The 22280-nt window shown below is 41.9% G+C and overlaps 1 protein-coding gene across 1 annotated transcript in view; it reads left to right on the top strand.

The window, feature by feature from the left end:
- The first annotated feature begins 2340 nt into the window (after nt 1–2340).
- Nucleotides 2341–22280, top strand: part of LOC135525761 (leucine-rich repeat and immunoglobulin-like domain-containing nogo receptor-interacting protein 2) — a 41189-nt gene continuing 21249 nt past the window's right edge. Inside the window, exon 1 of the mRNA XM_064953577.1 lies at nt 2341–2613. The gene's annotated coding sequence lies outside the window, so the exon portion shown is untranslated. The remainder of the gene's footprint in view (nt 2614–22280) is intronic.

Consider the following 22280-nt stretch of genomic DNA (forward strand, 5'->3'; position numbering starts at 1 on the left):
AGCCCACCATTTAGGTTTATTAGAATAATTACTAGACTGCAACACGAGTTCACTGTGGGTAATACCAGAACTGTGATAGCTCAGTTGGTTTGAGCATGGGGCTGGCAACACCAGGGCAGTGTTCAGTAATGTAATTGTATGGATGATTTGTGCTCTGACTTGATTAAAGCTGGATATAATTATATTGCTTATTATGTTGTGGCATGAATGTTATTTTATGGAACTGTACATTGTTGTTGAACTGCTAATTGAAGACCTGCATTGGTATTGTATGCTATGTATAAAATTGCAAATCAGTAGGGATAAAATGTTTACCTGATTAAAAAAATATATATTTAAATGTAATTACTGAACAGAATTTAGGTTATACACTACTTATAGAAAACCATGCATTTTCCTGAATTATAGAATAGCTTAGATGTGGTGTATTTTGTTAATGCTTCCTTCACAAGGCAGCATGGATGTCATGTCATAGTTCTGCCATTTCCTTAAGTCAGTGGGGTGTTGCATCTATTTTGGTCTCCCTTTTCAACCCTCTGTATCAGCTGGCTCAGAGGGAGGCAGCGAAGGCAGTCTGTCACCTCAGGGAGAAGCAGAGAGCTAGTTACAGTAGGATAGCTAACCCACAGAGAAGCTCAAGCCACAGGTACAGTTGAAGTCGGAAGTTTACATACACTTAGGTTGGAGTCATTAAAACGTGTTTTTCAACCACTCCACAAATGTCTTGTTAACAAATTATAGTTTTGGCAAGTCTGTTGTGTCATGCACAAAGTAGATGTCCTAAGTAATTTTTCCAACAATTGTTTACAGACAGATTATTTCACTTATAATTCACTGTATCTCAATTCCAGTGGGTCAGATGTTTACATACACTAAGTTGACTGCCTTTAAACAGCTTGGAAAATTCCAGAAAATTATGTCATGGCTTTAGAAGCTTCTGATAGGCTAATTGACATCATTTGAGTCAATTGGAGTTGTACCTGTGGATATATTTCAAGGCCTACCTTCAAACTCAGTGCCTCTTTGCTTGTCATCATGGGAAAATCAAAAGAAATCAGCCAAGACCTCTTAAAAAAAATGTAGACCTCCACAAGTCTGGTTCATCCTTGGGAGCAATTTCCAAATTCCTGAAGGTACCACGTTCATCTGTACAACAATAGTATGCAAGTATAAACACCATGGGACCACGCAGCCGTCATACCGGAGGCCAGACTACGGTTTGCAACTGCGCATCGTTATGTTTGGAGGAAAAGGGGGGAGGCTTGCAAGCCGAAGAACACCATCCCAACCGTGATGCACGGGGATGGCAGCATCATGTTGTGGGGGTGCTTTGCTGCAGGAGGTACTGTTGCGCTTCACAAAATAGATGGCATTATGAGGATGGAAACTGATGTGGCTATGTTGAAGCACCATCTCAAGTTAAAGCTTGGTCTCAAATGGGTCTTCCAAATGGACAATGACCCCAAGCATACTTCCAAAGTTGTGTTAAAATGGTTAAGGACAACAAAATCAAGGTATTGGAGTGGCCATCACAAAGCCCTGACCTCAATTCTATAGATCATTTGTGGGCAGAACTTAAAAGCGTGTGCGAGCAAGGAGGCCTACAAACCTGACTCAGTTACAGAAATAAAATAAAAAAGGAATAAAAGCTTAAACAAGTCATTCTCACTTCTATTATTCTGACATTTCACATTCTTAAAATAAAATGGTGATCCCAACTGACTGAAGACAGGGAATTTGTACTAGGATTAAATGTCAGGAATTGTGAAAAACTGAGTTTAAATGTTTTTGGCTAAGGTGTATTTAAACTTCTGACTTCAACTGTACATGCTAATGAAGAAAACTGAATCAATAGCACACCCCTCTCTTACCTACTCCCTCTATTACCACAGCAATCATGACTCCTCTTTGTACTGCAAACATACCAGTCAGATGTCCCCAGAGATATAGTTAGAGGTGGATGTCAGAGAAAGTAGAAAATAACGAGAAATTGAATGGAAGAGCGCAAGATGGGAAGGGGTGAAAGGGATAGCCAGGGAGAGGAGTAAAATACCTGTTTGAGCAGATGTCAGAGAGAAGCTAAGAGAGAGTGAGGCTATGTAAGAGGGAGGGGAGGAGTAAAAGCCCTACTGTAGGTTTTTATTCACCCATTCAGAGCGCAAAGGTAAGGCTGCTCACAGGTGATGTGCAAGAGTAGAGTGAAGAGGGGGAGGATCAGTAGAGCGAGGGGGATAACTGAACCGCTGCCACTTCTCAACAAAGGAGCTCACACTAGTGAAGAGCCTCTCTCAGCCTCATCTCAGTTCATCTCCCCAGATTCGCCTGCCTGGTCCAGTGTCATACAGGGCTTTCGAGATGCTTCGTTAGAACAGTGGGAGGCAGGAGTGCGAATGTGGGGATGAAATGCGCAGTAATCAAAGAGAGAGGGAGATAAAAGGATATTGTTTCAATGAAGGGCAGATTGGAAGGGACACACAGAGGATTGAGCGGGCACTCCGAGGCAGTGTGTGTGTGCGTTAGATTGTGTGTGCGTGTAAGTGTCAGCTTGGCTGCATGCCCCATCTGTGAGCTAATTTGGAATATGGATTTTGAAATGAGGAGCAGCACTTTAAGGTAAGAATCGAGACACCTCAAACTATAGCTGTCACTGAGTATATGCTATATTATTAAGGAATTATATTTTTTTCCAGGGGGGAGAAATCTTACCAACTGCACTTGTTTCAAATCTGTAACTGACATTTCTAACATAGGGAAGATTTCACTGGCATGACCCTTCAAAGTCTGTCTTCTCTTGCGCATACTGTATAGGCAGTAGTAGAGAGTAGTAGATTTCATCATTCTCTTGTTTGAAAACCCCCTGAAAAGGCGTAGTCTTATTCTGTTGTGGATGGGGAATGTGGATGAGTAATATAGGGGGGAGAGGAAACTGGGTGAATTGAAATTAGTCGATGAGGTGGAGGCTGTGTGAGATTATCAGTGGGTGAGGAGTGTGGATGAGGTTGAACGAGCGGATAGCTCTGTGGATGAGGTGAGTTTTGTGGTAGTGTATGTATATGCGCGTGTGATAGTGGGGGATACAATTGAAAATTAAATGAATGGATAAAGTGTGCATAAGGTTGACGACATGACTGAGGTCTGTGGATGAGATGAACTGGATGGGATGAATGGAACTGGGATGACTTATGTAGATGTGTACTGCATTGTTGAGAAACATGATGAAACACGTCATGGATGAGAACTGCGGAAGAGGTGAACTGAATGGATGAGACTTATAGATCAGGGACTTGTCGTTTATCTATTGAGCTGTACTGACAAGGTGAGCTGAGGGTATGTATTTCTTCCAAGTGGATGAGCACACTTTTGTAGGCTTGTGGATAAGGTAAGATATTGTGGACGTAGCCCTGCGGATGAGTGCTCGCGAAACCAATAACTTTATACACATCTCCCCTGACCTTCAACATGAGGTGTCCATCTGAATTATAAATGCACTATGCTCCTGAAGAGGTCTCCAGCCTGGACCTGCTATCTGTCTATTATGTCTGTCTGCTGGAGCTGCTAATGGAGGGGGAGAGGAGCCCAGTTTCCAGTAAAGAGGCAGTGCGCGCGCATGGATGTGAGGCGTTACCACAGCAACCTGTCGGGTGTGTTTGTTCCCCTGAGACGGAGGGGAGCAGAGAGGAGCAAAGAACTATCTCTTGTGAGGGGGGATGGGGGGGTCCATATTGTTCTCTCATTGTTTTCATGCTCCTCTCTTTGCAGCCATTTATTCAAGAGATGCAGTTTGCAAAATATTTATTTTGAGAAAGGTCTACAGCCATATCAGAGAAAGGATATGACCTGTATTCAAGGGAGTAGCAGATTGATGAGAATAATGATAACTGTCAACACAATTAAGCATTTCCCTCTCTCGTACAGTGAATATGGATGGCATGCTACATGGCACAGTTCTCTGGAGTAGTTGTGCCACTCACCTTCCTCTGCGGCAAGCTGAGGTGTTTGGTTGTTATTGGCGACTGGGTTTGTAGTTCTGACAGGGAGACTAGGCTCCTCTGTAGTTTCTTTAGTCTGGGATAATTAGAATTGCAGATGTAGTCTTCTGTGGGCGTTCTTTAAAAAACCCTCAAGGTTCTCCTGTCTGCGGTAAATAGTTTGACTCAGAAACACTTTTGTGCAGATGATTTACAAGAGCAAGGCCATACTCGTACGCACGAAGGGCCTATTTTGTCTCTCACCGGCAGGTACGCTACCCATAGTGCCACTGACATCAGTTGGACTGCCATGAAACCTGAATTGGTACAGAATACACACAACTGAATATAGAAGATACTTTCCAGTGAGCTAAATCTTCTGCCTTGAGCGGACCAGAGCAGATCGCTCACAGTCTAAGATTTCTTATTTCAAGTTTATATTTTCCGCCCAATTTTCGATCTTGTCTCATCGCTGCAACTCCACAATAGCCTCAGGAGAGGTGAAGGTGGAGTCATGTGTTCTCCAAAACATGTCCCGCCTAACCGCGCTCCTTACCACCTGCCAGCTTAACCTGGAAGCCAGACACACCAATGTGTCAGAGGAAACACCATTCAACTGGCTACCGGGGTCAGCCTGCAGGCACCCGGCCCGCCACAAGGGCTCAGTAAAGTCTGCCAAACCCTTCCCTAACCCCGATGACTTGCCGGGCCAATTGTACGCTGTCCTATGGGACTCCCTGCCAACAACCGTTTGTGGCACAACCCGGGAATGAAACCCGGGTCTGTAGTAATGCCTTTAGCACTGCGATGCAGTGCCTTAGACTGCTGCGCCACTCGGGAGGCCCACTCTTATTTCATTTTTAATAACCCATCTAGGATGGTGTTGCTGTAACCCCACTACTAGATGCTCAATATGTTAATATTTCCCACCACATGGATCATTCGTCAGGGACTTGGCAGATTGTGTTTGCATCCGTTTGTATTAAAAGTCAGATGTACCAACACGTGTGTTCCAGTGGAGGCTCCTCAGAGGAGGACCATCCTCCTCAGTGAATTTCATGAAAAATGTAAATGGTGAAACATTTACAAAGTTATTATTTTTAGATAAAACTATACTTAATATAAATCACGTCACCAAAATAATTTATTAAAACACAGTGTTTTGCAATGAAGGTCTACAGTAGCCTCAACAGCACTCTGTAGGGTAACACCATCGTGTAGCCGGAAGACCGCTAGCTTCCATCTTCTTCTGGGTACATTGACTTCAATACAAAACCTAGAAAGCTTATCGTTCTCACCCCCTTCAATAGACTTACACAGCAATTATGACAACTTCCAGAGGACATCCTCCAACCTATCAGAGCTCTTGCAGCATGAACTGACATGTTGTGTCCACCCAATCAAAGGATCAGAGAATTAATCTCGCACTGAAAGCATGAGCTACAGCTAACTAGCACTGCAGTGTATAAAATGTGGTGAGTTGTTGACTCAAATAGCAAGAAAGACAGTAATAGTCTTGAATTAATTAATTTCTTCCAAAATTAAGAAGCAAGAAAGGAATAGAGGCATATTTAGTCTTTTTTATTCTCTTCCAATTTCAGTTTCACTTCCATAAAACTTCAAATTATTAGAATAGTACACAACGCAAAACAGAACTCCCAGGTTAAGGGTCAGTGGCTCAGGCCCGTGAACAGGAATGACAGAAGGGGGAGTCAGATCGCTTTGATCGCCAGGTACTTTCATTTTGGTTTTCTATTTTCATTTGTTGCGCTACAAGTACTGCCTGTTAATGTTAAGGAGGCAGTTACAGTAGCTGGATGATATTAACGTCTTCAGTTTTTTATTTTATTTCATTACATTTATTTGATTTAATCTGGATGCTTACATAACCTACTAACACCCTGGTACTACCTGTAGCTCCCGTCTCCTCAGTCTGAGAACACTGAGAGAGAAAGGTGTGTGTCACAGATTACTCCTGTGTAGAAGTCCAAAACATTAAATAAATAAAGCATCCGAAGGTTAATGCTATAGGTATTGTTTTAAGGGAGTGAGACTATTGAAACATGTTACTTTCAGCATGTCCTTATGTGATGCAGATGGTTAGCTGAGCTGCGACTTATACTAGTGTTACTTTATGGGAGATGTAGTTTTAGCTCTCTAAGGTCTGAATGGGATAAATGTGATTTCACGTTGTAGCTTGTTTGTATTAGTGTTTTTGTACATGAGTTGTTCTATTTTAATACTGTCAACACTGAAATCACCAAGCAATGTATTGGAGATGTGAGACAGGATATGTGTTTTACTTTTCTTCATGCTCCTCTATAGAACAACTTGTCATTGTTATGGTATAAGAGCTCATGAAGTGACATAGTGTGCCTTGAGAAAGTATTCATACCCCTTGACTTTACAAAGTGGGATTAAAATGTATTTATATGTACATTTTTGTCAACAAATTTAAATACTTTAATGTCAAAGTGGAAGAAAAATTCTACCATTTGTAAAAAAAAAAAATATATATATATATATATATACATACAGTGCCTTGCGAAAGTATTCGGCCCCCTTGAACTTTGCGACCTTTTGCCACATTTCAGGCTTCACAATACATTGTTATATACCCTTTGTTGGCAATGACAGAGGTCAAAGGTTTTCTGTAAGTCTTCACAAGGTTTTCACACACTGTTGCTGGTATTTTGGCCCATTCCTCCATGCAGATCTCCTCTAGAGCAGTGACATTTTGGGGCTGTTGCTGGGCAACACGGACTTTCAACTCCCTCCAAAGATGTTCTATGGGGTTGAGATCTGGAGACTGGCTAGGCCACTCCAGGACCTTGAGATGCTTCTTACGGAGCCACTCCTTTGTTGCCCTGGCTGTGTGTTTCGGGTCGTTGTCATGCTGGAAGACCCAGCCACGACCCATCTTCAATGCTCTTACTGAGGGAAGGAGGTTGTTGGCCAAGATAACGCAATACATGGCCCTATCCATCCTCCCCTCAATACGGTGCAGTCGTCCTGTCCCCTTTGCAGAAAAGCATCCCCAAAGAAGGATGTTTCCACCTCCATGCTTCACGGTTGGGATGGTGTTCCTGGGGTTGTACTCATCCTTCTTCTTCCTCCAAACACGGCGAGTGGAGTTTAGACCAAAAGGCTCTATTTTTGACTCATCAGACCACATGACCTTCTCCTATTCCTCCTCTGGATCATCCAGATGGTCATTGGAAAACTTCAGATGGGCCTGGACATGCGCTGGCTTGAGCAGGGAGACCTTGCGTGCGCTGCAGGATTTTAATCCATGACGGCATAGTCTGTTACTAATGGTTTTCTTTGAGACTGTGGTCCCAGCTCTCTTCAGGTCATTGACCAGGTCCTGCCGTGTAGTTCTGGGCTGATCCCTCACCTTCCTCATGATCATTGATGCCACAAGAGGTGAGATCTTGCATGGAGCCCCAGACCGAGGGTGTTGACCGTCATCTTGAACTTCTTCCATTTTCTAATAATTGCGCCAACAGTTGTTGCCTTCTCACCAAGCTGCTTGCCTATTGTCCTGTAGCCCATCCCAGCCTTGTGCAGGTCTACAATTTTCCCTGATGTCCTTACACAGCTCTCTGGTCTTGGCCATTGTGGAGAGGTTGGAGTCTGTTTGAGTGTGTGGACAGGTGTCTTTTGTACAGGTAACGAGATCAAACAGGTGCAGTTAATACAGGTAATGAGTGGAGAACAGGAGGGCTTCTTAAAGAAAAACTAACAGGTCTGTGAGAGCCGGAATTCTTACTAGTTGGTAGGTGATGAAATACTTAAGTCATGCAATAAAATGCTAATTAATTACTTAAAAATCATACAATGTGATTTTCTGGATTTTTGTTTTAGATTCCGTCTCTCACAGTTGAAGTCTACCTATGATAAAAAATTACAGACCTCTACATGATTTGTAAGTAGGAGAACCTGCAAAATCAGCAGTGTATCAAATACTTGTTCTCCCCACTGTATATACAGACAGATTAATTCACTTATAATTCACTGAAATTCCAGAAAATGATGGCATGGCTTTAGAAGCTTCTGATAGGCTAACTGACATAATTTGAGACAATTGGAGGTGTACCTGTGGATGTATTTCGAGGCCTACCTTCAAACTAGTGTCTCTTTGCTTGACATCATGGGAAAATCAAAAGAAATTAGCCAAGACCTCAGAAAAATAATTGTAGACCTCCACAAGTCTGGTTCATCCTTAGGTGCAATTTCCAAACTCCTGAAGGTACCATGTTCATCTGTACAAACAATAGTATGCAATATAAACACCATGGGACCATGAACATACTTTGGTGCGACAAGTCAATCAATCCCAGAACAACAGCAAAGGACCTTGTGAAGATGCTGGAGGAAACGGGTAAATAAAATGGCAGCATCATGTTGTGGGGGTGCTTTGCTGCAGGAGAGACTGGTGCACTTCACAAAATAGATGTCATCATGAGGGAGGAAAATTATGTGGATATGTTGAGGCACCATCTCAAGACATCTGTCAGGAAGTTAAAGCTTGGTTGCAAATGGGTCTTTCAAATGGACAATGACCCCAAGCATACTTCCAAAGTTGTGGCAAAATGGCTTAAGGACAACAAAGTTAAGGAGTGGCCATCACAAAGCCCTGACCTCAATCCTATAGAAACTTTGTGGGCAGAACTGAAAAGGTGTGTGCGAGGAAGGAGGCCTACAAACCTGACTCGGTTACACCAGCTCTGTCAGGAGGAATGGGCCAAAATTCACCCAACTTATTGTGGGAAGCTTGTGGAAGGCAACCCGAAACATTTGACCCAAGTTACATTTACATTTACATTTAAGTCATTTAGCAGACGCTCTTATCCAGAGCGACTTACAAATTGGTGACATCCAGTGGAACAGCCACTTTACAATAGTGCATCTAAATCATTAAGGGGGGGGGTGAGAAGGATTACTTATCCTATCCTAGGTATTCCTTGAAGAGGTGGGGTTTCAGGTGTCTCCGGAAGGTGGTGATTGACTCCGCTGTCCTGGCGTCGTGAGGGAGTTTGTTCCACCATTGGGGGGCCAGAGCAGCGAACAGTTTTGACTGGGCTGAGCGGGAACTGTACTTCCTCAGTGGTAGGGAGGCGAGCAGGCCAGAGGTGGATGAACGCAGTGCCCTTGCTTGGGTGTAGGGCCTGATCAGAGCCTGGAGGTACTGCGGTGCCGTTCCCCTCACAGCTCCGTAGGCAAGCACCATGGTCTTGTAGCGGATGCGAGCTTCAACTGGAAGCCAGTGGAGAGAGCGGAGGAGCGGGGTGACGTGAGAGAACTTGGGAAGGTTGAACACCAGACGGGCTGCGGCGTTCTGGATGAGTTGTAGGGGTTTAATGGCACAGGCAGGGAGCCCAGCCAACAGCGAGTTGCAGTAATCCAGACGGGAGATGACAAGTGCCTGGATTAGGACCTGCGCCGCTTCCTGTGTGAGGCAGGGTCGTACTCTGCGGATGTTGTAGAGCATGAACCTACAGGAACGGGCCACCGCCATGATGTTGGTTGAGAACGACAGGGTGTTGTCCAGGATCACGCCAAGGTTCTTAGCGCTCTGGGAGGAGGACACAATGGAGTTGTCAACCGTGATGGCGAGATCATGGAACGGGCAGTCCTTCCCCGGGAGGAAGAGCAGCTCCGTCTTGCCGAGGTTCAGCTTGAGGTGGTGATCCGTCATCCACACTGATATGTCTGCCAGACATGCAGAGATGCGATTCGCCACCTGGTCATCAGAAGGGGGAAAGGAGAAGATTAAACAATTTAAAGGCAATGATACCAAATACGAATTGAGTTTATGTAAACTTCTGACCCACTGGGAATGTGATGAAAGAAATAAAAGCTTAAATAAATAATTCTCTCAACTATTATTTTGACATTTCACATTAAAATAAAGTGGTGATCTTACCTGACCTAAGACAGGGATTTTTTACTGAGTTTAAATGTATTTGGCTAAAGTGTAGGTAAACCTCCGACTTCAACTGTATTATATATATATATATATATATATATTGGTACTCTGTATGTATGTATGTATGTATGTATGTATGTATGTATGTATGTATGTATGCATGTATGCATGTATGCATGTATGTATGTATGTATGTATGTATGTATGTATGTATGTATGTATGTATGTATGTATGTAAAGTTACTTATTCAAAGGTTTTTCTTTTCTTTTTACTATTTTCTACATTTTAGAATAATAGTGTAGACATCAAGATGGCGCTGACAGAGATGGTCGCCTCACTTTGTCCTTAGGAAACTATGCAGTATCCTTTGTTTTTTCCTGTATTATTTCTTACATTGTTAGCTCAGAAAATCTTACGGTACATACAGCCGGGAAGAACTATTGGATATAAGCGATAAGCGATATAAGCAACTTACCAAACTTACGATGAGGAATACGACTTTCCCGAAGCGGATCCTTTGTTCGGACCACCACCGAGGACAATTGATCTAATCTCAGAAGCCGACCCAAAACAACGTCACTGCAGAAGAGGTAGACTGAGTGGCCTCCTGGTCGGACTTCGAAGGCCTGCACACCACCCACTGCTTCTGAGTATATGAAGACCGCCACAGGAAAGGAAGACCCAGAGCTACCTCTGCTGCAGCGGATAAGTTCATTAGAGTTACCAGCCTCAGAAATGGCTGCCTAAAGAAATGCTTCACACAGTTCAAGTAACACACATCTCAACATAAGCTGTTCAGAGGAGACTGCATGAATCAGGCCTTCATGGTCGAATTGCTGCAAAGAAACCACTACTGAAGGAAAAGCATTCCAGGAACATTGCTTTTCTAACTTCCACGATGCATATAAGGCCCTGCCCCACCCTCCTTTCGGAAAAGCTGACCACGACTCCATTTTGTTGATCCCTGCCTACAGACAGAAACTAAAACAAGAAGCTCCCACGCTGAGGTCTGTCTAACGCTGGTCCGACCAATCTGATTCCACACTCCAAGACTGCTTCCATCACGTGGACTGGGATATGTTTCGTATTGCGTCAGACAACAAGATTGAAGTAATACGCTGATTCGGTGTGCGAGTCCATTAGAACGTGCGTTGAAGATGTCGTTCCTGAAAGCGCGAACCACTGCTTTTAATCAGGGCAAGGTGTCCGGAAACATGACCGAATACAAACATTGCAGTTATTCCCTCCGCAAGGCAATCAAACAAGCTAAGCGTCAGTATAGAGACAAAGTAGAATCTCAATTCAACGGCTCAGACACAAGAGGTATGTGGCAGGGTCTACAGTCAATCACGGACTACAAGATGAAATCCAGCTCAGTCACGGACCAGGATGTCTTGCTCCCAGGCAGACTAAATAACTTTTTTGCCCGCTTTGAGGACAATACAGTGCCACTGACACGGCCTGCAACGAAAACATGCGGACTCTCCTTCACTGCAGCCGAGGTGAATAAAACATTTAAACGTGTTAACCCTCGCAAGGCTGCAGGCCCAGACGGCATGCTCAGCCGCGCCCTCAGAGCATGCGCAGACCAGCTGGCTGGTGTGTTTACCGACATATTCAATCAATCCCTATACCAGTCTGCTGTTCCCACATGCTTCAAGAGGGCCACCATTGTTCCTGTTCCCAGGAAAGCTAAGGTAACTGAGCTAAACGACTACCGCCCCGTAGCACTCACTTCCGTCATCATGAAGTGGTTTGAGAGACTAGTCAAGGACCATATCACCTCCACCCTACCTGACACCCTAGACCCACTCCAATTTGCTTACCGCCCAAATAGGTCCACAGACGACGCAATCTCAACCACACTACACACTGCCCTAACCCATCTGGACAAGAGGAATACCTATGTGAGAATGCTGTTCATCGACTACAGCTCGGCATTTAACACCATAGTACCCTCCAAGCTCGTCATCAAGCTCGAGACCCTGGGTCTCGACCCCGCCCTGTGCAACTGGGTACTGGACTTCCTGACGGGCCGCCCCCAGGTGGTGAGGGTAGGTAACAACATCTCCACCCCGCTGATCCTCAACACTGGGGCCCCACAAGGGTGCGTTCTGAGCCCTCTCCTGTACTCCCTGTTCACCCAAAACTGCGTGGCCACACACGCCTCCAACTCAATCATCAAGTTTGCGGACGACACAACAGTGGTAGGCTTGATTACCAACAACGACGAGACGGCCTACAGGGAGGAGGTGAGGGCCCTCGGAGTGTGGTGTCAGGAAAATAACCTCACACTCAACGTCAACAAAACTAAGGAGATGATTGTGGACTTCAGGAAACAGCAGAGGGAACACCCCCCTATCCACATCGATGGAACAGTAGTGGAGAGGGTAGTAAGTTTTAAGTTCCTCGGCATACACATCACAGACAAACTGAATTGGTCCACCCACACAGACAGCATCGTGAAGAAGGCGCAGCAGCGCCTCTTCAACCTCAGGAGGCTGAAGAAATTCGGCTTGTCACCAAAGGCACTCACAAACTTCTACAGATGCACAATCGAGAGCATCCTGGCGGGCTGTATCACCGCCTGGTACGGCAACTGCTCCACCAGAGGGTAGTGAGGTCTGCACAACGCATCACCGGGGGCAAACTACCTGCCCTCCAGGACACCTACACCACCCGATGTTACAGGAAGGCCATAAAGATCATCAAGGACAACAACCACCCGAGCCACTGCCTGTTCACCCCGCTATCATCCAGAAGGCGAGGTGAGTACAGGTGCATCAAAGCTGGGACCGAGAGACTGAAAAACAGCTTCTATCTCAAGGCCATCAGACTGTTAAACAGCCACCACTAACATTGAGTGGCTGCTGCCAACACACTGACTCAACTCCAGCCACTTTAATAATGGGAATTGATGGGAAATGATGTAAAATATTTCACTAGCCACTTTAAACAATGCTACCTAATATAATGTTTACATACCCTACATTATTCATCTCATATGTATACGTATATACTGTACTCTATATCATCTCCTGCATCTTTATGTAATACATGTATCACTAGCCACTTTAACTATGCCACTTTGTTTACATACTCATCTCATATGTATTTACTGTACTCGATACCATCTACCGTATCTTGCCTATGCTGCTCTGTACCATCACTCATTCATATATCTTTATGTACATATTCTTTATCCCCTTACACGTGTGTGTATAAGACAGTAGTTTTGGAATTGTTAGTTAGATTACTTGTTGGTTATTACTGCATTGTCGGAACTAGAAGCACAAGCATTTTGCTACACTCGCATTAACATCTGCTAACCATGTGTATGTGACAAATAAAATTTGATTTGATTTGGTAAAGCTTGTTGAGAGAATGCCAAGAGTGTGCAAAGCTGTTATCAAGGCAAAGGGTGGCTACTTCAAAGAACCTAAAATAGATTTTGATTTGTTTAACAATTTTTTTGGTTACTACAAGATTCCATAATGTAATTTTTTTTGTTTTGATGTCTTCACTATTATTCTACAATGTAGAAAATAGTTAAAAATTAATAAAAACTCCTGAATGAGTAGGTGTCCAAACTTTTAGCTGGTACTGTATCTTTATTAGATAATTATTCAACCCTAAGCCAAAACTGTAACTCGGCCACATTCACTGTCTTCTTGTAAAGCAACTCCAGTGTAGATTTGGCCTTGTGTTTTAGGTTATTGTCCTGCTGAAAGGTGAATTCATCTCCCAGTGCCTGTTGGAAAGCAGACTGAACCAGGTTTTCCTCTAGGATTTTTTCCATTACGATAATTTTTTATCCTGAAAATCTCCCCAGTCCTTAATGATTACAAACATGACCATAACATGATGCAGCCGGGAACCTTGCTTGAAAATATGGAGAGTTGTACTTAGTCATGTGTTATGTTAGGTTATGTCAAATCCAAATACAACACTTTGTATTCTGCACAAAAAGTGTATTACTTTGCCACATTTTTGCAGTATTACTTTAGTGGCTTGTTGCAAATAGGATGCATGGAATATTGTTATACTTATTTAGGCTTGCCCTATCAAAGGGGTTGAATACTTAATGACTGAAGACATTTCAGCTTTTCATTTTTAATTAATTTGTAAACATTTCAAAAAACATAATTCCACTTTGATGTTATGGGATATTGTGTGTAGGCCAGTTACAAAACATCTCAAGGAGTGTAAATACTTTCTGAAGGCACTGTACGTTCTGGAGGGTGCTTCCAGAGGTCATGATTTCCCAGGTTCTAGATTTTTCTCAGAAACTTTATAGCATGGTGGTCCAAATCTGTTTGGGCTTTGGCGAAGTCCTCCCAGCCATATTTGTTCACTGTCACGCCTAAGTAACATGCATGGCTTGGCAAGGAAAGACCTAGTTTGCTATACAGGCAGTGTTCTGTAGGTTGTTATTCAACTTCATATTGAAGCAAATTATGTAAGTTGTTGGTTACTCAACCGGCAACATTAAGTTCCCGAGGCAGGAAGCTAACTGCAGTGCCAACAGAATTTACCTGCTGTGCTGTGGTGGTAGCACACATACCAAGTGCTTGTTTGGCAACAGTATGACAGGCATTATGTCATGCATGACAGCTCTACAGGCAATAACCTACATTTCAAATCAAGATGTGACCTTCATAGCTCGCGAGTTTTACTCAACAGCATTTTTTGAGCGAACTCACTGGCCTGGCCTGACATAAAGTCCAAGAGCACAGTCCTTGCCATGGGCTGTGTGGGTGGATGACAGGCAAATCTGCAGCTTCTGTGTTTTTTTTTAAAGAATGACGACACTAGTCTGTTCCCTAAAATCCCTGTGACCTATTTCATTTTACTTGCTGTTTATTTGATCCGAGGGCCATAGCAGGAAATAACGTTTCTTTGAACCACCTGTATGTAATGATGAATACATTATAAACCAACCCTTGAAATCCTATTGTTGACTTGTTGTTGATATAAAAATTAGACAAACTCCACGTAAATTCACTGAACTAGCTACGTTGATGTAATGCAATTAGGTTGATAAAGTAAGTTGTAATAACACGGAAACAAATTTGACTCGCCACTTTTTGCCCAGAGGCAAGTTCTCTGTTGCACATCACCACCGTTTACTGTTATATAGGTGCTGCCCGAGAGAGGTTTTCCCCCCCAAACTCTCTGCAAACAGAATAAATATTCAATGTTAATCATTATTCTCCAAGCTGATTAATCTGAGGTAAAATTTGGATCCAAGGAATACTGGAGAGAGATTCGAGGAAAAAAATAATGAGAAAATAAAATATTTGAAGTGTTGACTGAATTCAGAGTTACTGTTGGGAGAGAGAACGAGCTTTGGGGACAGTGGGGTAGAGTAAATCTGTGGAAAGTGAGTATTTGACAAGCAAGAACAGGGAGAACGCTTTGAGAGAGAGTTTTGGCAGAACACATTTATGAGCATTGCATTGCAATAATGAGCAAGTGAGCTGGAAGCTACTGTTGAGACAGTGAGAATTTGAAGAGGGAGTGTTGCAAGTGTGTTACTTTTCCCTATTCTTGTGAAATGTGTTAGCATTCCTTGTCACTTGGATTGTCAGCTGCTTTGGGGATTAATTAGCATACCAGCATCTGATATGTATCCACTGCAGTGTTGTGTGACTTTTCCCCAATCTAAAGGTTTATTGTGCCCAGCACACCCTTAAAGGGATAGTTCACTTTAGTTGTAAATTATACTTAACTCGGGGCTGGTAGTGGTTTAGAAAAAAAGACAGGGAAAAACAAACACTTCATTTTTATGTATCAAAACACTATTGGTGGGTCATAAAGCCCACATAACACTGTCATAATAATTACATAATAGATGACAGATGATGGTCGTGGCAGCTGGTGTTGTATAACAACTGTGCCTGTCACGTCTCAATCCATTTTTTTTTCACACCTCAACATTTTCAATAGCTCATTCTTGGATCATTCGCATTAAACACAATTCTGTAGAGAGAGAGAGATGACTGAGTCATTGCAAAAGAAGACCAACGTGATAGAACTCAACGGACCCTAGCCAACTTTTTGAATAATCATCTACATGACTTAATTTACCATCGTCCAAAACTTAATCAGGAGGAACTAATTAGCTGCTAGATTACTTTATAAGATGACTACAAATACTGTACATGGCGAACGAGGTGGCTACCACAGTTAATGCGTATTATATTTTTAGGAATCCTATTTACCATGCAAGTCTACATCTTGTGAATACCTGATATATTTGACAAGCAACAAGTAATTTGATCATATTACAGTAAATGAAACAGACAGCGCACTCACTGTAAAGCAAACAGTTCTTTTTCAGGCACAGTGAAACAAGGCTTGTTTTCTGGCTTGCTGGTGGAAATCTGGATCTGTGGTAATTGGTGTTTTTTCTTTATCTTAAGACACACATTTACAGTGACAGTCAGATGCAGTAATAGTTTATGAAACCATACGAGAAAGGACAATATGAAAAGAACAGATCTGAGCATGAACTGTTACAATTCAGGTTGGCACAATAGGTTGAAAAGGGCAGAGTTGGGTAGGTTACTTTCTAAATGTTATCTGTTGGTTACAGGTTACCTGTCCAAAATTAAAAAACCAGAAGCATAACTTTGGATTACCCAAACTCCGTAATTTCTTTCCCCTTAAGGGGCATTAGAAGAAGACAAAAATGTATGTTACCAATTAAACAACATCTAGTACAGGATAAATCAATGTTAAAGTTTACATAGCTGGCCATATATGGATGTTAAATTTTGCTTTATGGTTTGATTATGTAGGCTTCTTCTAACCCATCGCTTTCTACTACATATAATAATATGATTAAATTAAATTGTTACATGCAAAACCAAAGTCCATTAGAATTCCAGTAATTCCAATAAATGTTATGCCCCTTGATCTTCAAGAATAGGACTTGGAAATATGGAAGTATAGATTAGCCAAATTGTTTTACCTGCGCATAACCCCAAAACTAAGGACTTATTAGCCAGCCCTACTCTGTTGTTTATGATTTTGTTGTCATGGAGGACTGATTGGGCTCATTGATTCGAGTTGAAATATAAATGCTGCGCTCATGAAATGGCATGCTTTGAGCACGACTGAGAAGTCCTATTTACATGTGAAAAATGAATGCCATATGCTGCATTTGCTATAGGCCTATTGTTTACCCTTTTGTTAGTGACACTTTGACATCTTGATGATATGCAGCTGTTTAAAGGGCAAATCCACAGATGAAACAATAACAAAGTGGTTCACCCCGCCTCTGTTTTGGTAAAAAGCTGAGGGATGGGCCTGGAGAAATGAAACCACTCTCATATCAATAGATAGCTATGGATGCAAGGACTGACCATCTAAGATATCAAAATTGTTTTAACCATGTTCTTTATTTGTACTATTTCTACATTGTAGAATCATAGTGAAGACAGCAGCATTCAAAAATGACACATGGAATCATGTAGTAACTAAAAAAAGTGTGAAGCAAGTCAAAATATATTTTATATATTTGAGATTATTCAGAGTAGCCACCCTTTGCTTTGACAGTTTTGCACATTCTTGGCATTCTCTCAATTAGTTTCTTGAGGTAGTCACCTGGAATGCAACAGGTGTGCCTTGTTAATTTGTGGAATTTCTTTCCTTCGTTTGAGCCAATTGGTTGTGTTGTGACAAGGTAGGGGTGGTATACAGAAGATAGCGCTATTTAGTAAAAGACCAAGTCCATATTATGGCAAGAAAAAAGCTCAAATAACCAAAGAGAAATGACAGTCCATCATTACTTTAAGGCATTCTCTCAACCAGCTTCACCTGGAATGCTTTTTCAACAGTCTTGAAGGAGTTCCCACATATGCTGATCACTTGTTGACTGTTTTTCCTTCACTCTCCGGTCCAACTCATCCCAAATCATCTCAATTTGTTTGAGGTCAGGTTATAGTGGAGGCCAGGTCATCTGATGCAGCACCATCACTCCCCTTCTTGGTCAAATAGCCCTTACACAGCCTGGAGGTGTATTGTGTTTTCGGGTCATTGTCCTTTAGAAAAACAAATTATATCCCCACTAAGCGCAAACGGGATGGCATATCGCTGCTGAATGATGTGGTAGCCATGCTGGTTAAGAGTGCCGAGAATTTGAAATAAATCACTCACAGTGTCACCAGCAAAGCACCCCCACACCATCACACCGCCTCCTCCATGTTTCACGGTGGGAACCACACATGCAGAGATAATCCATTCACCTACTCTGTGTCTCACAAAGACACGGCGGTTGGAACCAAAAATCTCACATTTGAACTCAGACCAAATTACAGATTTCCACCGGTCTAATGTCCAGTGCTCGTGTTTCTTGGCCCAAGCAGTCTCTTCTTATTATTGGTGTCCTTTAGTAGTGGTTTCTTTGCAGCAATTCAACAATGAAGTCCTGTTTCACGCAGTCTCCTCTGAACAGTTGATGTTGAGATGTGTCTGTTCCTTAAACTCTGTGAAGCATTTATTTGGTTCTGCGATCTGAGGTGCAGTCAACTCTAATGAACTTATCTTCAGCAGCAGAGGTAACAATTGGTCTTCCTTTCCTGTGGTGGTCTCATTAGAGCCAGTTTCATCATAGAGCTTGATGGTTTTTGCGACTTTACTTGAAGAAAAAATACATTTCTTTCTCCTATGAACAGTTGATGTTGAATGACCTTCATGTCTTGAAGTAATGATGGATTGTCATTTCTCTTTGCTTATTTGAGCTGATCTTGCCAAAGTATGGACTTGGTCTTTTACAAAATAGGGCTATCTTCTGTATACCAACCCTACCTTGTCACAACACAAGTGATTGGCTCATACACATTTAGGGAAAGAAATTCCACAAATTAACTTTTAACAATGCACACCTGTTAATTGAAATGCATTCCAACCTCATGAAGATGGTTGAGAGAATGCCAAGCGTGTGCAAAGCTGTCATCAAAGCAAAGGGTGGCTACTTTGAAGAATCACAGATATCAAATCAAAATATTGTATTAACACTTTTTTGGTTACTACATGATTCCATATGTGTTATTTTATAGTTTTGATGTCTCCACTATTATTCTACAATGTAGAAAATAGTTTTAAAAAATGAAGAAAAAGCGTGGAGTGAGTAGCTGTGTCCAAACAGTTAACGGGTACTATATTTATAATTTACTCGTCCACAAATTGATGTAGCAACTTTTAAGTCCATCAAAAGTGTGTGAGTTTTAGCATGTCTCCATTAGGCCTATGGATTTTTTTAATGAGCATTAATTAGATTGATTCATAAAAGCCCCACTTTTATTCCATAGGTTGGCATCTGCACTATGCAGCTGTTGCAAGAGTGCATTTTTCACTGGCTGTCCACTGGTTTCAAAAACAATGATTGATAGGCAGCTTAAACTTCTTGAATTCAACCATTACTGGGCTCAAATACATATTTAGATGTGTGAACAGCCATCCACAACAACCGCAAATAGCTAAATGAGAGAGCAGCAGTGTGATTCACATCAATGCGCTATGTAGAAATCAATAATAAGTGATAGCCGTATCGCCGTAGACTACACACACCACTGTCATCCTAAACTTCAAGTGTTTATTCAAGTTCAATAATCTTTGGATGCTGACAGCAGTCGCACCATTGGAAGACATAGCTTGGACTGGAGCCTACAAAAGCTATTTTCTCGCGATCCATCAAACACATTTGGTGTGTCATCATAGTGGTATCTGACTTGTGGTCAGACTTGCTCAGGTGGACAAATCTAAACTTGCGCCTTGTTTTCAATGCTGATTTGAAAATCATTGAGAACAGAGACGTGTCTTTTTCAGCAAACAGCCTTTCTGAATTTAAAACTAATCATTGAAGTAAAAGTTTTTCAAAAGTATCTGTTATCTGATTACATTATTTTTGTGGGTAACTGATTACAGTTAACGTTTTTTTTTTGTAATCCCTTACATGTATTCCGTTACTCCCCAACCCTGGAAAAGAGTTTAGGGATTTTCCATTCTTTATTTAAACGCCTTGCTTCAGTTTTACATCAGTCACACCTGTAGGCCAATAACATACAGTAGGGCTAAATCCTTGTGCCAAATTACATAACAGCTTTACAAGTCATACAACAGAATATTGTGGGCATTCATCCACTTCAAGTGAAGTGGAACTGAAACATTTATCTTAAAGTTGTGTATTACCTTGCCAAGCAGTGACAGAGAAATGGCAGAAGTGGTGGTCTTTCTCCACTCAATGTGGTTTTCACACAGAGAATAATGGAAGCCAGTCAGGACAAATTCTGTGACTAACAGTATAAAGTGCTAATCCCTTGGTATGATTTGATGACGGGAGAGTGTTAATCCTTTGATATGATTCAGTGCCAGTGAGGACTGCTTAATCCCTTGGCATGAGTCTGATGGAAGAGGAAGGGATGCTAACTGGCTCTTCAGGAATAAAACAAGAGCATGCCGGGAAGTAGGGCCAGTCGCTCCAAAGGACTTTTTGTCGTTATCTGGTAGCCATTGTGACAATTCAAGGAGGGTTGTTAGCATCTTCGGGAGTTCTTTCAGGTGAAAATTAATGCTTGAATGGCCCAGTGCAGTCAAAAATGGGATTCTCCTGTGTTTTTATACATGTTTCCACACTGAGTTTGGAATAATACTGTGAAAATGATGATATTGCCCTTGGAGCTGTTTGAAAAGACCGCCTGAAATATCAGCCTGTTTTGTTAGGATGGTTTTGGCCTGCCTGGTGTCATCACCAGACGGTAAATTAGTTAATAGACCAATAAGAAAGAGTTCCAAACCTTTCTGCCATTAACAGCTACTTTTCAGTTTTCCACTCCCCACTTAGACCACTCCCAGACATTATCTTTATGTTTGACAATTTTGATTAAAAATAATCACAGTAGGGTACTTCCTTGTTACCCAGAAATGATTTAATATTTAGATAAAAACAGCTGCATTGGAACTTCAATGAATCTCAATCCAACATTTTGATCAAAAGATGAATATCCATGGATTTTACATGAATGAACTGCTATAATTGCTTTTTCAAGCCTTCGTGACAATGAAATAGACTACATGGAATAATGCATTTAATGGATGTAATTATTTATTCAATCCAGATTCATTAAATCTACATTCACCATCAGAGAGTCATATTTTGATCAACAAATATAACTTGGTTTGTGGAATCACTGCACTCAAGACATTCACTGCCAGGCATTTTACATTTATGACGAGTTGGAAACTCGAAAGGCACTCGCACATCTGAGCTATCTTTTTTGCAGATGCACGGTAACATTTGAATAACATTTTATAAAAAAAGGAACCTGGATGAGGAGTTGGAACAATGAATATTGGATGAACAAGCCATGACATATTTCCCGCTGTTTTACGGCTCCGGCAAGCTTCCCTTGTTCTCATTTACTCTGAAATCCACTGTTGAATCTCACAACCCAGAACTTGGGTGGTCAATATTTTAGATCAATATGGTATATGGCACCACATAACTGCAACACCCTTCCACGTGGGCATATACAAATGTTTCCCCAGAGCTTTGTGGGAACCATAAAATGTTTACAACAAGGAGAGAGTGCACTTTAAGTAGTTGTTTTATTTGTTATAGCCTCTGGATAGAGGCTGACACTTAACCTTTGAAATGGTCCCTTTCTGACACCTTTCTGTGTCAGTTTATGTTGACAGTTGCAGACACAAAGCTTTAAGAAGGCAAAATATTACCACATTTCACTGCTGTTTCAGGCTGCAAATGGCAATATTCATAAAAGCTAACCATCATTTTAGGACTTTTACATCCTTTATAGTGCTGTTTAATGCTACATAGCTCTGTTAACAGTGTATGAATCAATACTCTGTGTTTTATATAGGAAGGTGGAAAAACTTTTGGTGTGACAGTCTTTTTTAAGAGCCTCAAGTGGGTTAGAAAGAAAGTGGGCTCTATGAAACAGTGACGGTATACACCATGAAAAATGGATGAGTTCTACCTCCGAGACTAAAATTAGAGCGAAACCTAATACGCAGTGTCCTTCAAGTAACACTTGATTTACAAACAAGGAAATAAATCTGGCGTTCAACAGAACATCCGGACAAGATCGGTCGGAAAAATGTAATGCCAGTCGACACGCCATGGAAAATGTTTTCTTTTCCTCTTGCTGGAACCTAAGAAAAAACACAATCTTTCCAACCATACATTACACACAGCCTGGTTTATTTTATAATTATTGTAATCGCTCTCTGGAGAGAATACAAATAGCAAAACTATCATGCAAGTTCCCTGTATGATCTACTGCATGACATAATTACTTGCATCAGGTAATACAGGTGGTTATGTCACAGTATACCCCATGTCAACATGTGTTGG

The sequence above is a fragment of the Oncorhynchus masou genome, chromosome 32, assembly GCF_036934945.1.
Source record: "Oncorhynchus masou masou isolate Uvic2021 chromosome 32, UVic_Omas_1.1, whole genome shotgun sequence".
In the NCBI taxonomy this organism is placed as follows: Eukaryota; Metazoa; Chordata; class Actinopteri; order Salmoniformes; family Salmonidae; genus Oncorhynchus; species Oncorhynchus masou.